Below are 19399 nucleotides of genomic sequence, written 5' to 3'. Positions count from 1 at the left end.
CAGTTTTGGGAACTTGGACCACAAATATGTGAAACATTCTCCATCTTTTGGCAGTGATTTTACAAACTGCTTCATGAGCCCTAATTTAATATGAAGAGGTGGTAAGAAAACCTTTTCAGGTGGAACCAAGGTCGTATTAATAACGTTTTTTTTCATCGGGGATTAAGGCATCTCGAAGTGGCCAGTCAATTTTTGGCCAATGGAGGTCTCTGGCTCGACTGTCTCACAGGCATAAGAAGCAGGGATGTTTTGTATAACCTGCCCGCTGGCCCAATAACGTGGTTAATATTTTGAAGTCTCCACAAACCATCCATTGATGTTCTTGATAGTTGACTTTCTCAAGAATCACAGCCAAATCTTTATAGTTTTCTTCCAAATGCATCGAGTGTCCCATAGGAATTGATGCAAATGTATTTCCATTATGCAGCAAGACTACTTTGAGGCTTGTTTTAGACGAATCAATGAAAATGCACCATTCAGATGGATCATATTCTATTTCAAAGAATCTCATGAGCCCTAGAACTNCCGAACAGAAATAACAATCAGTCATGTGGTTTTGCTATTCACGCCACATCACAGGAATGCCAAAATTAAATGAGTTTTTCTTACCCTTAAACCACAAACAAAGATCTTCCTCGCACCTTCTGCACACCTTGTGAAGAGCCCAAGGTTTGTCTTGATCCCCAAGTTTCAATTTGAAATAAGCAAAATACACTTTCTTCACAAAATCACTTATGTCGCTTTGTTGACTTTTAAGTATGTATTCACCACAAATAAAACAAAAGTTATCCGGAGAAATAAGACAACCTCTTTGAGCCATAATACAGACCTAAATCACAAGCACAGTCACGTTTGAATGCAGGATGTAAACTAAGTGGCTTATACATCAACCAAGATCCTGAACTTATTTAGCATGTTGAGACATGATCAAATCTGACAGCAGGCTTGTTTATACTCATTCCTATTGCCCCAAAAACATGTCCAAACATGCTCAACCGAGCTAGTAAGATTCCTCACCTTTCGCTACAAACAAAGTAAACGTGTTGGGACATGATCGCCTGAGCTCCTCACACCGCCAAACCCACCCTACCAACCTCTTCCACTGCCCCCCATCCCACCCATTTTCTATTTGTATTATTTTTTAGATCCACTCTTATAAATATTATTTTAAAGTAAGAAATAATTATTGGATATGGCTTTCAGAATCAACAATAGCATACCAGATTTCATGTTGAAGAGAAATTTCACGCAAAATTAAACTAAAAATATGAGTTTTGCAAAAAAAATTGACGTGATTGATTTTTTTACTATTTTTTTCCGGTGAGTATAAATCTATAAGAAACAGTAAAAATATCCTATGCAGGTTTTTGGTTGCGGACCTGTGCCATTAATAGTGGTGGTGATGGTATCAGTAGCAGCACATAATGTTTCACCCGCAATGTGTTTTACTCATGGGTAGGATATGTATAGAAATAATTATACAAATAAATGAAATGAAATAATGTGTAAGAAAGGTGTTTGAGTGATTCTGTTGTATAGATTACTCACTTGTGAGGTGTGACGTCGCGTCGTCTGATAGGAAGGTACCTCGTGCCTCACTTGCACACAGATCCGTATTTCACACTACAGTCACAGTCACAGTCACTTCACTTTCTCTGGTAGGCGGGGATGTTCACACGATTAGTTAAATAATTTACAGCCGATTTCTTACATCAGTAAGGGCGGCAAGAATCATTACGTGTGATGCAGTCAGTAAGGGTGGTTTACGATACATGCCACGTGTCAGTTGGTTATGTTTCTTTGTGATGGTCAGATCGGGGTAATTTATCTTCAGTCTCCCTTTCCACAATAAATTTTAATTTAGGGTGTATTGTGTTAAATTCCTCTGAAGTATTCTCGATATTCGTGTTGCGTGTACTGTACATAATTAATATATCGTCAGCATATCTACAATGATCTGCAATTTAGTGTTTATTTAGAATTTTAATCATTACTATGTGTTCAAGTCATTGTATAGACGTCTCGACCAAAACTGCTGACGTGGGTGCTCCCATTGCTAGACCTTAATTTTGTTTATGGAATTGATTATTGAATTGTAAATAGTCCCGTTCAAGAATAGTGTTTATTAGTTATTAATTCCTTTCTTCTTTCTCTCTCATGTAATTGCCAATTTTAAGGATATATTTTTACCTCTACTGTTGGAATACTGATGTACATGTTTTCAATATCGAAAGAACGAAGTTTTGTATTTTCGTCTATTTTGGTATTTATGAGAGTTTGAATTAGGCTGTTTGAGTTTTGAGCGTTGAACCCCTTGGGCAGTTGTAATGTGATGCTTAACAGCGTGTTTATGTTTCACTAACTTGTATCCGGGACTGTCATTCCAATTGAAAATTGGACGCATAGGTTTGTCTTGTTTATGCAGTTGCCTGTCTGTAATGTCGTGTGGTATTTTTTTAGTTATAAACTCATCTGTTGTAGAGTCAACACTGATCCAGTATTACCAACTGTCTCTTGCTCCTTCTTGTTGGCCAGCCCGCCAGCAAGCGCTTGTTCAGACGTCATGAAGCCAGCAGTACCAATGGAGCTGTCTATGGGAAGGACGGGTTAACGACACGAGACATGGAGGAAGTGCACTCCGCCACCACGGCGCCATCGGTTGCATGAATCATAGTGATATCAATGGAGATCTGAATAATAAAACCCCTGCACTTATAAACATCCAGTGATTGAACCTTAAAGCAATTTACAGCCCACTCATAAAATACAAGAGGCGTAGGAACAGACGCCATCCACGTTATGGCGTAGCAAAGACCTCCCGCACTAACAGCGTTACTGTAAAATGATATTAATAACAGTACGAGTACCATCCAGTGTAATCTAGTTTACTGCCTTTCCATGTTTCGGTCCATACGGGTCATCTTCAGGACGAACACACTGAAAGAAGTGCTTTAAAATTATAATATACANCTGCGCCGATACAAGCAAAGGCGGGTTGGAAAAGAGCGGTGTTACATTCTGTCTAATGTTGCAAAGTTGCGTATAGTTGTAACGTTTAAGGTATGACCGTTGCTGTACTCCATTCTTGCTTGTCATTATCTGTTGCCTGGGCTGTAGTCATGACGGTGTTAGTAGCGTTTCTATTGTATGTAGTGTACGTTGCTTTGTAGTTGTAGGGCTGGTGTATTTGAACACTTTTGCTAGAGTCCTAATCTCTTTCCCGAAATTAAGACCAAGCTGGCAATTCATTTTTTCTCTTTTTGTTTTGTGTCGTTAATGGCCCCTTCACTTTTAGCCTAACTGACATGTGGCTTCAAAGTTCATTACAAACTTCCTAATACCAAATATCATGAAAATCCGTTCGGCGTTTCTCAGATTGTTTTCATGCGTATAGACAGACTCGGAAAATTCAGTAGACGCTCTTCAGGGTTGGATACGGGCCTAACAGGCAGGCTTAAGAAATTATGCTGCCTGTGAGTTCTCTTTCAAAATCTCGCATGGACGTTATGAAATTGGAGGCAAATTGGACCTCATGCTTTTTTATTTCCTACAGTTGGTATTAACAACGTGGTGGGTGCACGAATTTATGAGGTGGGAGCGACACTACCGCCACTAACTATATAGTCCCTAAAGTGGTTTATGGTAAAATATTTAAAAAATTGAACTCTAATTAAGGAAATTACTTTTTCATCTGTCGGTGTCGCAGAGATAACTAATGGCGGTGAGAATGTGGAATTTTGTATGACGATTCGTCACACACATATCTTCACATTATGAGAGAAATCCTGCTCATAAATTAGTAACTATAAAAATGAAGACCGTCTAAATCCCAGATTTTTTCGAGAAAATTCAGATATAATTTTTCCTTCAAAAGAAAATAATAGCAATGTTAATAAAGCCTAACCATAATTTAACAACAATCTGTAATATATTTAGAGTTTAAAGGAATAAAGTCATTTTAGAAGCTTACAGTTTCTGAGTTAGTCCATAAATTGAGCGCATTTTATGGAGCCATATTCATAAGAGACTACCACCGACCCCGTAATTTGAACCAGTTGAATCCAGACCACAGCTTCCTATCTTCTCGAGTTCCGTGTTAATATTACATTCCCATCTACTTTTAAGTCTTCCAAGTAGTCTCTTCCCTTCTGATTTTTCAGCTGAAATGTATGTATATCTCATTTCTAACACGCGCTCTATCGTCAGGCTCATCTCATTTCTAACACGCGCTCTATCGTCAGGCACATCTCATTTCTAACACGCGGTCTACCCGTCAGGCTCATCTCATTTCTAACATGGGCTCTATCCGGCAGGCTCATCTCATTTCTAACATGGGCTTCTTCCGTCAGGCTCAGCTCATTTCTAACACGCGCTCTACCCGTCAGACTCATCTCATTTCTAACATGGGCTCTATCCGTCAGGCTCATCTCATTTCTAACATGGGTTCTATCCGGCAGGCTCATCTCATTTCTAACACGTGCTCTATCGACAGGCCCATCTCATTTCTAACACGCGCTCTATCGTCAGGTTCATCTCATTTCTAACACGCGCTCTACNCCATCAGACTCATCTCATTTCTAACACGCGCTCTACCCGTCAGACACATCTCATTTCTAACATGGGCTTCTTCCGTCAGGCTCATCTCATTTCTAACACGCGCTCTACCCGTCAGACTCATCTCATTTCTAACACGCGCTCTACCCGTCAGACACATCTCATTTCTAACATGGGCTCTATCCGACAGGCTCATCTCATTTCTAACATGGGCTCTATCCGGCAGGCTCATCTCATTTCTAACATGGGCTCCTTCCGTCAGGCTCATGTCATAACGCGCTCTATCCATCAGGCTCATCTCATCCTTCTTGATTTCAGTACCATGCACGTACAGTTAAATCATTTATTTATGCAGCTCTTTGTACAGTTATGGTGAGACTAAAATGTGACGGCATCGGTGTCCTTGGATTAACATCTTTGCGTCTGGACGAGTACTTGTATGGACTCAAGTCTAGAAGTAGAGTCCAAACCTTAGCTAAAGGAAGTGGCAACTAGAACAATGAGGCTCCAACTGCTGCCGAAAGTAACAAACCTAACTACAGCAAAACGTGATTAGGTTTTACAATTCTTTTCCGACAAAATTTATCTTCCAAAGCAGAGAAGACTGCGGATCTACTACCTGCATATCGATCTAAGCATGGAGTACTAACAAAGCCTCCACTGTGTTCTGAAAAGCAACCCTCAGAAGAAGTACAAAAGATATTTATTTTTTAAGATAAGAACCTTTTATTTTTGTTTCAAAGGATAAGGTTAGACCGATCATTTGTATTCACCCCAGTCGCGTTCTACTTTCCTTACGTGAGTTTGCTTGTATATACGCGTTCTACTTTCCTTACGTGAGTTTGCTTGTATATAAACAGACAGTATATCCGCGCTTCTGGTACTAAGAGCGTTCTTTCGATCTTTTGTCGAAATGTCGCTGCGTTAGCCATCTGTTGCCTAGGAAACAGTTTCACTCTATTTATTAAACTTTACTGTGAGCATTTACGTATCTACATCGGTAATGTGCCTAGGAACTGAACGTAACACACAACGGGAATTAGAAACTGAACTTTCAGCAAGAGACGTCTTTTATCCTTTTGGGGTAAATTCGATTCTGGGAGACGAATTTTAAACATTAACGTATGGAAACTATAAGAAACAAAGTTGACACAAGCAAGAGAATAGTTTTCTAGAGTAACGGGCTAGGCGTGGCTGAATCCATTTCTCTTAGTCCACTTTCCTTCCCTGAAATGAAAACAGTAGGGTAATGAGACCACAATCCCAGTGCAAATTTCTCTCTTTCTGTCTGCGTGAGTTTCCCTGTTTCAAATTTCATTCAGTTGACCGATTTACATAAAATGTGGTATGGGTATTGTGCCATTAAAGACTACCCAAACGCAGTACTTTCTCTACGCTGGAAAACAACATGGCAAGGCGCGAAATTGTGATGTGGGAGGAAGACAGAAAGTGCCACTTAATATATTGTGACATGTTGCGCAACGGAGAACACCCCCCACCAGCAGTGACGCGGCGGGTGAGTCAGCGCTCCGTCATCCCCCCCTCCGCACGGTAACGTAACGCGCAACGCGCGGTGACGTAAGACGGCGTGAGGTAACAGTGTTGCTACGTAACAGGCCCACACAGCCCCTATATAAGAGAGCTGCGCTGCCTGCGAGGAGTGTTGTAATGTGGCCATCGCCGAGTTCAGTTCCGAGTTAGTTCCGAGCAAGCCTACGACCGAGTGTGTTATCAACAGTTCTCAAGGCAGCAGCCTGCGAGTCGAGTTGAAATATAGCCGTCGACGGAGAAAATAAAAGTGTGATAATCAGTGACAGTTTGTGATAACTGAGAATTAATTGGGGTGTGTAATTCAGGGAGACTTGTATAGCTCCCGTACTATTAATACGTGAAGACTCTTGAGGACAGTGTGAAGAGATTTGGTTGTAGGGTTTGTAAAGTGTGAAACCGGCAACTGTGTTATAATTAATTGTAGCCGTTACTTGTAGGTTGTTAAATAAACCAATTAACAATCCGAACGGCGTCTTCAGTAACGATACGCGTTACAATATGGTTCTCAACTTATATACGATAACAGATCTTGGAATAATATCCAACTTTTATTACGCAATTACTTTGTTGTTAACCAGAAAAATAGCGGCTGCATAGAATGTATATTTAGTATTCGGTTTGCTGGCAATAACGAACTACTGGAGTTGAGCATGTGAAATAGGGTCTGAACATAATTCATGAACATACCAATAATTTTATACAGAAAATCTTGTTATAAGTCGAGAGAAATTACAAGCATGGCGACGGTGCGAAATGTTCAAGTTCTGTCAGACAAAATCGGTACTTAAGTAGGCATAGTAAGTTCCTCCAAGAGCGAAAGTAATTCTTGACAGCTCCTTTACTTGACTCGTGTCAGCTGCGCTATGAGTGCGCATAAAACTGAAAACTGAACTGAAACTGCCCAAAGGAGTTACTGAACTCTCGTCAAAACGTAGCCAACGGAAACACAACACAAACACGTCCTTATGATAAGAGGGCTTTAATAAATACAATATGATAATAATAATAAATATAATAGTAATTAGAGGGGAGACCGCCTCTGTGGTCTAGTGGTCAGAGTTCCTGGTTACAGATCCAGAGGTCCCGGGGTTCACTCAGCCTCGTGAGGATAACTGAGGAGCTACTTCAAGGAAATAGAGGCTCCTGCCTAGAAAACCGAATTTAACGGCCGTGGGGAGTCGTTCCGTTGACTACGTGACATCCTCTTATCCGCTAAAGTTGGCGCAAAACTTCTACGACAAGCGGCGGTCGCTCGGTCGGTATAGTTCGCTTGCGCACTAAAGCCACGGAGTTTAGTTTAATAATTAAAGGGAAGTTGTCCCTATGCTTAACTAATTAAGCACTACGCCATGAAGGCGTATGGCAGAGTGAATTTACGATCCACGTATTCTTGACCTCGACACATAATATTTGTAATTAATAATTTATTTATTTATTTACATTCTGAAATCTATAGCCATCGGTCAATTACAGGGTAAATGGATTGAACTGAATTACTCTGTAATTGGTCTCAGGCTGCTGATTCACATGTAAATTAATAATTTACTTATTAATTAATAATTCAATACTAATACAAATAATAACAAAACCTGAGCAACGATCTGTAACATATTTCACACTTCCGGCAATACAAATTTACCGGAAGAGATTCCGATCCACAAGGAGGACGTCAGTACGCCAGTCCTGACCTAAATTGAATTTTGCTGTTGGATTATAAATTTAGATTAACTAGACATGACACTAACAAAACAAGATTCATAAAACTGTGAAGTCTGTGCACTCGGGAGGTTACTTTATGAGTTCTAAACCGAATATGATGTTGCATTCACCAACATTTTTCCAACTTCATAATTAAAATATAGGATAATGGCTTTGAATTCTGGAATGTGAATGATTTGGAAACTGCCATGACTTATTTTAAGAAACTGTACGAATATTTTATTAAAAATTTGGGGGGAAACCACGAAAATCGTATGACAGCCGACGTCAGGGCCGATAAATTAATCCAGGTTTCTTCAAAACGCGAAGTTGTACGTCTACTATTACATGCGACTTTTGGAATCGTTGCATTGTAAGAATTGGCGTTCACAGCCTGAATACCCATCAAGAGATACATACAAATGTGTGCGTGTGCAAATCCGCGATAGGGCTGTATTTAAGTGTGATTTAGAGAACTTGTAACAGACGTGCCAATAAATCCAAACATCCGAACCAGAATCCCTTATTTTCGTCATGTGTAACCTTGAGTACAAGGAACACAAAGCAACACTAGATACACACAACTGAGAGAGCGGCACGCCCAATGGGACACGAAACCAGCCGCAATACATAAGATAGGAAGAAAATCACCATATAAAATCATCTTACAACAACAAAACTTAATACGAGTAATAGTAACAGCGGCGTGCCTTAATGCATACTGTTTGAGCAAGTGCACAGTGCAGAAGTTGTGTTGTCTGAAGATGACTCTACACGTATGTAGCTGAAACATGTAGCATAAACACCGAATGTATAGATATTTTAATAATTTTCATTATATTTTATACATCTAACGAACAGTTAGTGAATTAAGTGTGAATTAATGTTGTTAAATTAATATTGTTGCATTATTGACGGGAAACAGGACTACAAGTTATATCTCAATGCAACAGGATGCTGAAATACAATATTATAAAATTGGTATTGGCGATAACTGAAATTACTTAGGAAAAGATCCATGAAAATGAAGGCTGGACAGAAATACTTCATAACCGGATTTCTTGCTACTTTCGAAACAGTTAAGTTTCACGGAGCTACATACGCTAATAACACAAACGGACAGACAGACAGATAGACAGACCACTTTTTCGCGTTCGGCTAAGGAGGGGAGGCAGTAAAGGTAAAAGTCTGTCAAATTACTACAAGTAAGTTGTCATATTTGTGGGTCCTTAAAACTTGTAGATCGGCCAAAATTTCGACAACGAATCTCGGTACTTCTCACACACGCAAAACCGCGCGGCGAAAGATGGCGCGTGGCCGCACGAGACGGGCTAAGGAGAGGGGAAGCGGTAGTGTGGTGGGGCTGCCTCTGAACGTGCTAGCAGTAGAAAAGCCTCGGCATCTGCCGTGCAGTAGAGTTACCAGACGATCTGCTGGATAGCAGACGGAACTGCAGGAAAGTGATGTGTGGAGTTGAGGGAGAAAGGCCATTTTTCCTTCGAAGGTTCCCAGGCTTCGCCAGCGCGTTCTTCAGACAACAGCTGTATGAGAGCAGAGGCGCTAGAGTGGTTAGAAACAGTGGCTTGAGACAGGGGTCACGGAATTGTGATTCTATGAATTAATGTCAAACTGGAAGAAACAGTCTGGTTAGGTTGCAAGGTTGAGCAAATCAAAGATGATACGACACGGATCAGGGAGATGAGGCACGCACGCAACATTTTAGCCGAGAAACCCCTGAAGGAACAGATCACTTTCTAGTTTATACGAATACCGCATGGCTGTGTGGACTGAAATGATCTCATCCAGGATGAAATTGAACTGTGGACCTTCGTTAAGTCAGTAATGAACGCCATGGTTCTGTAGAAGGGGAGTGCTTCTCAACTGTCTCTAATTAACGGAACAGCGAAACAGAAGATTTGCCGAGGACCCTCTCTGTGTGACAACGTACTTTATGAATACATGCAGCAAATCCAATTATTGCTGCATCTGAACACATACCTCTACATATAAATATAATGTTTTGTAACGGTGAGTTGAAATCTCGGTCATTACGCAATTTAAGGTTACCATAGAAACGAACTGACGGGAGTTAACAGTAAGTTTTGCAGTAGGTTACGGATAAGTGAGCTGATAATATTTCAATGTAGAAATATGAAGTAATTTACTTATCATTGAATGTGACTTGGTTTATGAAGATTTTCGAAGGTGTGTCTCCGTTTCAAAATATGAACGCAGATGTTTATACGGAGAAGCGCAGTAAAATCGTTTCGAAAACACCGATCTGACACCACGAGGCCAGTCCAAGTGGATATTTGATAGGTCTATATAGGTAATGCTACTCCTTGAAACCCACACTCCTCCAGTTGAGCTCAAGCGAATACTGCGGCCGTGCCTGATGCCATTAGTTACCTCGCAACTCCACCAATATCTCCGGGGAAAGCATATATAAAATAACATCTAAATGATGACACGGTCACATCATTATTTCGTAAGCATAAAACTGCTTCACTAATTGTAAGGAGTAGAGTGAAATACAGGTATATCCTTTCCTGATGTTTGCTTTATTAATGATGCAACATTCACAAGTTGTTTTTCAATATTAAACATATTCGTATAGTGGGGGGGGATGGAGTCCAGTTGGGTCCACTCGGCCCTGCGGCCATTGATTGGCCTATTGTACCTGCCCCCGGTGATTATGATGATGGAGAATTTTTTGGTGGAATGAAGATTGGCAGGGGAAATCGAAGTACTCGGAGAAAACCTACCTCAGCGTCACTTTGTCCACCACAAATCCCACTTGACCAGACCATAAGGAATAAGGTTCCTATATTAATAATGTGGTGTATTTGCTCCAAGCAAGAATAGTTGAGCTACAGAAACAACCTTTTCTAAGTAACACACGCACGCAACAATGGAACAACGGGGTTATGCAATCAGCTTCTAGGATAAGGCTTGCTAAACACACTTCCACGCAGGAGCAATGGCGTCATACCCCAACAGTGCTTAGCTATCACGTGACTTGTATTTTCTGTGTGGTTTACGCTACGCAACATTATAACTGTTTTCTGCGTTGTCAGTGCAAGTCCGCTAGCAGCTAAAAAGAGTTTTTAGTTGAGTTCACAGTTCCAGACTTCACAGTGATTCAAAGTGCTAGTTTCTGTGTTGAGATCCGTTGCCAGGAGACGACTAGTGAAGACGGACAATCCTAGTGAGTGTGCCACGGTGAACGGAAAATGTGTAGGATAGCAACAGCGCCGCATTAATTGTAATTGAGAGAACTTGTAACCGAAGTGCCAATAAATCCAATCATCCGAACCAGAACCCGTTATTTTCGTCACGTGTACCCCCATACACATGACAATATTTTCACTTTACCGTTGATTTCAACTGACGGATCTCTGGTTTGTTTACTATACAAAATACCAACTTTATATGTTTTTTTAACTATGTTAATTAGCGTCGCTCTCAGCGTCGGATCATAGGGCAATTAATAAAGGTGAAGCTGACGCTGTAATGAGAACTGGCGGATGAAACCGGATAATTCGGAGAAAACCAGCTCCAGTTCCAGTTTATGTGATATTAAAATCGAAGAGGCGTCAAAGTCACCCACACTGAACACTCGTAATTTAAGATTATACATGAACGTGTATCAAATAACTTGTCATGAAATTCGTCCTACAAGAATCTGGGACCTGTAAGACGCTCCACATCGTCACTTCTGAAGAATTCGATGGATCCGAAACAGAGTTTCCTTCCTCTCACTCTTCTGCAGACCTTGGCATTCAACTCCACAAAACGGTGGATGGAAGGACAGGCAGGCGTGTAGCTGGTGGTCTAGATCCAGATATAGACGGAAAAGGAATTACAGCAAATAGTTTGTTTCTAGTGGCGGTGCTTGTACTTGTAGCCTATCAGATTTATAGAAAAAAAAAACGCTGAGTAGAATTTGCGGCCCGAAAGAGGATGGCGGTCTAAAGGATACGCAGCAGTTTTCTAATAACGTTACAGCTCGATATACTGTACACTTAATCGGCCCCCGTAGTCTAGGGGTAACGTTCCCACCTCATGACTCAAGGTACGCGGGTTCAAACACGGCGGAGGGAACAAGTCCTCCGGGAGGGACTTTAAGCCGTGGGTCCCGTGTCGTAGATTTACGGCACGTAAAAGAACCTCATGTCTCTAGGAGACCTCTGAGCAAAATTAGGCAAAAAGTTTCCCGCCCAAGTAGTTTCCAATGCCTCCGGTAGATGGGGAAGTTATCGGCTACCACTGCCAGCCTCGCTGANGCGTGCACTTCCCTTTCTGGTTTCTGTTCTTTCCCTTCCACTTGGCCTTTCTTCAAGTATATTTATAGAATACCCCCTCTCCAGCCTTCTTAAATCTACGCCAGATTTCTGAAGGAATTTTCAATAATTACGCCGGGCCTGTCGTCATCTTGAAGTTGAAGTTGATTTGAAACTCTTCTCGTTGTCTTTATGCAGTCTTTGCTTATTCTAAGCAAATTGTTCTGACGTCATCTCAGATCAACTCGAGAAGGCAGTTTCTGTTGAAGCTGTTTGACGAGGAGGACGGGTGTATTTGTGCTGTGTATGTATAGCTACATGACGTTAATAAAGAGCGATGTTATTAATAACGGGAACGAAACTGGATTTGAAATTCTTACATCTTCTTCTTCTTCTTCTTCAGCTTTTTAAGATTAAGTCCCAAGATCGGTTCGAATTTAGAGTTAATTTGAAATAGTGAATTTTAAGACAACTGAAAAGTAAAAATTAACTTTTCTAATGACTTTATATCAACTGGAACAGTTACTTAATGTCAAAAGAAAATCACAAGATGACTGCTTTCGGCGGCCTTAAAAAGAAATGACGAAAAAGTCGTGATATATTTTAATATACTCTCTTGGCATTAACTTCAGGGACTGCGAAAAGCACGAAGCAGTCGGGACTCATTCCAGACGTCTCCAAACTACATCAGCCACTGAACACTTGGGAAGAGTTTCTGGACATAGAATTGGTTCGTCGCAAGGTACCGCACCTACATGGGGCAACACAACACAGAAGAATGCGGACCTACCGGTACAATTGTGCTTCTAGTCGGATTCGATCCTGTGCTCCGTGTCTAAGCAGACTAAGACCTTAAACGTCGGACACAGAGTGGTCAATCTAGCAGGTCCAGTATTCCACTTGTTAAAATGACAAGTTACTTTATTAGTGGAATCACTGAAATTCATACGAGTACATCTTAGAACTATTCTCTTTAGCACAGAATGATAATCTATGATCCAAACTGCAAGTCAGAAATTCATGCCACGCAAGTCCTCTGTAGACTGTACAGTTACTCAGTAGTGCTAATTTTAACTTCTCCCTTCCAGATGTCATTCTAAACGAATTTCTGCTTTAGAAAGGTTTCACTTTCCTATACCCTGTACATATGAGAATTCGAGACTGAGAGACCTGCAGTGCTGCTTATTCTGGAGGCTCGTAGTCCCATTCTCATTAGAGGCTGACCTGCTGTGCTGCTTATCCTGGAGGCTCATAGTCCCACGCTCATTTAGAGGCTGACCTGTTGTGCTGCTTTCATATCTGGAGGCTCATAGTCCCACTCTCATTTAGAGGCTGACCTGCTGTGCTCTTTATCCTGAAGGCTCATGGTTCCACTATCATTTCGAGGCTGACCTGCCGTGCTGCTTATTCTGAAACCTCGTAGTCCCACTCTCATTTAGAGGCTAGACATGGCAGTTTTGTGATTCTCCCCAGTCCCTCTAGGCAAATACTGGGCCAGTAACTTGAAACATGCCAAGATCTCAACTTTTCAGACCCTTCCTAATTCAACATAAGAAATCGCCCTACTATTCGGTGCTATAGAGTACAACCTGTCAATTTAAAAAAATCATTGTTAAATAACATGAGAAACAAACATACAGGAGAGTATTTGATGATATATTCTTGCATCAGGCTCTGCAGTAAATCTTGTACTTTAACTGCGATTTATTGCCGTGTGTGTTCTTCGGATTTGCTTTTACTGGATCAGTAGGCTTTATACTGAACAAGCAATCAATCAGCCAGACAGGCAAAACGCACGTCCCTCTGTCCATGGAACGACTACCCGCCTCCACGGCAAACTAAGTCACCCCTTTTGGATAACATAGCCAAGGTGGACGCAGTTTACAGCAACTTTTCAGGCAATCAGATATTTCCTCATTGAAAATTCTTATCACTTCTGGATACTGAAGACTTTACACAATATTAAATTTTGTCTTTATTTTTTTATATATATTTATTATTGACAATCTGAAATATACATTTTTTAAGCCAATGTGCTGACTAGTGTGCAAATTTTCAGCTTAATTAATGCACACCTTACTTGACGTGAGTGGGCGACCTCATAGCCATAGGTCTTGCGGTGATTTGCGTTTTAGACGTCTGTTAATCGGTGCCAGTAATAGGGGACGAATAAGTGGGCTGTCGTGTTCTTTAAGTTTGTTGACGTAGGCAGAGCTGTGTTGGCGGATAACAAGATTAAGTTAACGCAAAAAGCGTACCGGCAGCAAATAACAGGTGCAAATATATCGAATAACGAAGTAATGAATTATGATAATAATAATAATTCAATTAAATTCGTTATTGTTAATAACAATAATAATAATTCTATTGTATGGAATATTTCATAAAAACATACATTTATTCAGCCATTTAAGAATCCCCCTGAGTTTAATGACCGCTTAATTTCATTTGTGTGCCTACAAAACCTGCAACTGTGTCTAAATAAAAGCAGGACGATGGATACTGTTCAGAAACACAACAAATGTACCCGCAATTGGGCTCTATTTTGATCTAGAGCAATCCAGTCGTTACCCCTCTCCTGAATTCCTGAGATTGATTGAAATTCTACACATGCCCCTACGCCACCACCACACCACCTCCCAGGCAGTCTCCTCCTTCAAGGTTGTCTTGTCCCTATATTTCTTCCCCTTGATTTGGCACTGTATCAACACCAGACTAACAATAAAATTAAGAGTTCTCATTTGTAATATTTTTTCCATTCCTCTATTTTTCCCCTCTATTAGAACCAGAACACATATATATAGTATGTGTATAACAAGTACATTAAACGGGGTTTAAACTTTGCGTTTTTAGACAGGAGACAGGTTTAGATTGATAAAGTAGAGTAGAAAACGGGATAAGCAGGACGATGAGTTGAGGAAGACAGGTTTGGGAGAACTTCTGGAGCAGGGCATGCAGAGGAATTAAAATACCGGAAGATAGACTAGTGCAAGCCCTTGTCTCAGTATGCTGATGTAAAGTGAAATTGGGGCAGATATATGGAGGGACACGGTGGGCATGATGGAGTTACAAATCCGGAAGTTATAAGGGAGAAGACGAGACGTTCGGCAGGGACAACGATCCCCGCCTGGAGACAGGCAGGAGGCAGTGAATCTAGGAACTGGAGAATCAGATCGGCATGCAAGAAATGGCAAAGTCAGAACGAAGAAATTACTTCCAAAGAGAATATTACTTGTCTCTTGCTGTCATACTTGTTTAAATGGGACAGACATGTTTGAGAGTTAACGCTGCCAGTAAAGACGTACATACATGGAGGAACGGAATGAACGTGGTTTTACTTTTACTTGCACTTACTGCAGACCGTGCCGATCACAGTGGTCGTGCGGTCTTCATCTGACAGAACACTACGATCGTGGGTTCGAATCCCACTCAAGGCATGGGTGTTCGCGTTTATTCTGTGTTATTATGTAGGTAGCGGCCTTGCGACGGGCTGAACACTCATCCAAGGAGTCCTACCGTCTGAAGTGAAGTGAAACGAAGCTCCAAGTGGGAGCAAAAGGCATAAAGATACATAGACTATATCATCATTGTTCTCAACGAGACACGATCCCTGCAGTATCCGAGGGTTGTCGCGGGCAAACGAATCAGGTACAAATAACATACACATTCAATGAGTTCCTGGTAATTTGGTTGTACGTAAGTAAGGTTCTGTGGAGCCGTGCATACACACTGGGCAACTGTGGCCCATGTTAGGATATAGGGGCATCGTGCTAAAGGTCACAGTTGAGGAGTATGCATCGCCACAAGACGTATGAAGACCCAGTAATAGCAATCGATAAGTTCTGACGCAGCCCCTACATACGAGGTGAGAGCAGCATGTACACTGAACGGCTGCAGATTGCATCAAATGTGGCCCACGTTAGGTTAGAGGGGCAGAGTTGAGGATGTTGTACCGCGTCCATAGTTACAATGTACATGTTCTGAAGCGGGTGAACGAGATGACCTGACAGCAGCATTTGTATTTACGTGCCCATACACGGTAGCGTAGCTGGTTGTGGCATTATGCTACAAGCCAGAAGGTCGCGGGTTCGATTCCCGATCAGATCACTGGGTATTTTTAATTGACCTAATCCTTCCCGCCGCATTATGGCCTTGGGGTTGACTCAGCCTCTAACAGAAATGAGTAGAGTGAAGATTCCTGGAGGATAAAGCGCGGCCGGCGCGTAAGGCTGACAACCTTACTGCCATCTGTGAGCCTATTGTCTAATGTGGGAGCCTCGACGTCTCACAAACCTATGGGCCTCCACAAGAATAGCTTTACCTTTACCTTACTCATAGTTGTTGAACGACGCTCCCAGTAGCTCAGACTGTATTACGTCAAAGATGTCAAAGGAAGCGGTCGTGGCCTGATTTGAAGCATTATTTCGGCATTTATCTGGGGCTCAAAACTAAGTAAACCCATAGAAAGTTGAATTACGCATCGCTGGTCTATGGGCCGAGTTCTGAGCCTCAGGCAAAGCAGGAACACTCCTCACTCGCAACATTGTGCAATCAAAATCTGCTCGTCGTCATACAGGAACCCATTTCTACAGAATTCACTTGGAAACGTGCTCAGTACACATCATCACGTGAACACATTTGAACGTGGCGTGTGCGTCTGTCCGTACGTTTCATCTCCGGGATTTTGGTGAAATTTTGTTCTGGACGACCGCATTGGCAGAGGGCTAGCGCTCGTACGTACATGGTTCTCCATCTGAAGACCTCTCACCCTCTCGGAGACTGGCTCCCCAAATGTATAAGGTTCTTAGGACATCAGAAAGCTCGAGGGTAGCAACCTCGCCAGTTCCTCCCCAAATGTATAAGGTTCTTAGGACATGAGAAAGCTCGAGGGTAGCAACCTCGCCAGTTCCTATCGACGGGCTGACAGTGCCAATGTTTATGACTTTTAATCCACCAAAGAGCACACCTTGGCTGGCCCATAAACGGAACAATATTGCTAGATTTCATCCATGTGTTAGTAACATAAATCCTAGCAATATGGTGCGTATTGTTATCTTCCATACTGAGCGAAGAGCAATGCACCTTGCTACTTTATTCTGCAGAAAATGTTTTCGCTTTTGCGACCTCGTATGCTTTTGGACGAGTTACGTTTGAGTCACGTTGTCACGTGTTTTCGTGACTTGTATATGGGGTTTGGATTGCTGAGTCGATTTATTGGATATTCACAAGTCGTATTTTATTGTACTGTATTGTATTGGAGAGGGTGGGCTTCCCCATGCACTTAGACCAACTGTTGGTCCATTGTGCGTCCCCCAATGATATTCTACCAGTCTCTATTCCCTACCGGTACTGGTGCGTGCCATCAGTCCCGACTCAGCCAGCGAGTACGGCCTCTAATGGCTGAGCGGTGTCTCGATGCTTCCCCCACCTACCACAGGCGTTAGAGACTACTGTTGGGCGGGAAATGTCCTGAATTTGGCTCAGTGGTCCCCTTGGGACATAAGGTTCTTTTACGTGCCGTAAAGCTACGACACGGGACCCACGGCTTAAAGTCCCTCCCGGAGGACTTGTTCCCTGAATTTTTCCGCCCTTAAAAATTCCACGACCTCCGCCGGGTTTGAACCCTCGCACCTTGAGTCACGAGGTGGGAACGTTACCCCTAGGCTACGGAGGCCGCATTCACAAGTCGTAACTACAACTGATTATAACACTCTCAAGATTACGGTACCTATAACACATAAAGTTATCAACATCCATTAACACTTCACAGATGAATCCTCACAACTCCTTTCCATAACGGCTTCCTGTCCCTGACTCACGGCTTCTGAGCTGCAACTGCTTAACTGTTTCAAGCGATTTTCCGTGTCGGCTATAAACCTTCAGCACGGACTGCACAGAAAACCTCTTCTATTCTTGTAGAGGCGTGTTTACAATGCAATTGCCTAGCAAATAGTCTCGGCGCGTGTCGTTAAAATAACTGATTCCCTATTGTTATCACGTCCTTACGGTGGAAGGTGTTTACCGGTCGTTGCCTAGAAACGGGTTGCATAACTTTTGTTCTACTGTTGCGTACGTGTATTTCTTAGCAACGGTCGTTTCTTTGGCTCCAGTTCTTGCATTGAGTAAATACTTCACAATCCTATACGCCTATAAAATTACTTCCGTTTCGCAGACATGCTTATTATGCCAACAATAAATCAAATACCGCTAAGAAAACAATCCTGTATGTGTAGACGGACTGTGCATGATTTTATACATTCACCAAATCTATGAGACTCGTAAGAATATTTCCAATTATGATCGTGGAAGCAAAAGGACGGAAACAATTACGAAATGAGGAACTTCATAATTTGGACCCAATATCTAATAGTGTTACGATGTTCAAATAAAGAAGACTATATAGCCAGGAATGCAAGTATCACACACGAAGAGATGAGAAATGCATACACAATTTTGACTGAAAAACCAAAAAGGAAAAACTATTTGGGAGGTTCGGGATTATATTGGAGGATACTATTAAAATTGATTTTAAATAAATGGCATCTGGGAGTGTGGATTAGATTCAGTTGGCCTCACAACAGCCAACAGCAGGGAATATTCCAGTTCGTTGCGCTTTCAGATAGGAGATGGGAAGACAAATGATCTGTTGGATCAAACCTCTGTCTAACCCACTGTCACTTTCTTCGTGAATGCAATATAAATTTGTTAGTTTTGGGGTGTAATGCCGCTAAGGTTACGTACATGTAGATATAGTTTTTGGGTAAAATTGGAATAATAGTAGCTAGACCGTAAGATTAAGAAACAGCCATGATGAAACGAACCAGGAAGCTTGGGTTTACAAAGAATTTAACAGGGAATGCCTGAGTCATTAGAATGCTAGCACGGCAGCGTAAAATCGCTGACATTGAGGAAGACGCTATATGAAGTAGGTCATAAACACTATGGCAGGAGGAAAACGCTGAGTCAGAGGAGGCGGTAGACCCGAAAGAGTCAACCCCTTCTCGATGGGCAACCAATGAGGGGGGCCAAAATCACGTCAGAATGGGCAGGCCAACATACCCGGAACACGAAGAATCAGCAAAGAGAGGTTATATAAACCCTAGAAAACTTAATCAAAAAACCTTTTGCCTTTTGACTTTTGAATAATATTTAGTAACTTAGAGTTCAGAGGGAGGCTATCGCCGAGAGAGCGATGGCCGTGAGTGGGCGCTGGTTGGTGATGGCGAGCATCTGTTTTCTCAGCTCAAGTAAGTGAAACCAACTTCATATAGCCATGAACATTAAGTGTGATAGTGACAATTGTAAAGTGTAAA

General features: G+C 41.8%; 1 protein-coding gene across 1 annotated transcript in view; it reads right to left on the bottom strand.

Moving 5' to 3' along the window:
• The window catches only part of LOC111869157 (pikachurin-like), a gene marked incomplete at its 3' end in the record, with an annotated part of 287663 nt that overhangs the window by 4553 nt on the left and 263711 nt on the right, over positions 1-19399 (bottom strand).

The sequence above is a fragment of the Cryptotermes secundus genome, unplaced genomic scaffold, assembly GCF_002891405.2.
Source record: "Cryptotermes secundus unplaced genomic scaffold, Csec_1.0 scaffold1109, whole genome shotgun sequence".
Lineage (NCBI taxonomy): Eukaryota > Metazoa > Arthropoda > Insecta > Blattodea > Kalotermitidae > Cryptotermes > Cryptotermes secundus.
The sequence above is the reverse complement of the archived record's forward strand: the minus strand, read 5'-3'. Positions and strand labels throughout refer to the sequence as shown.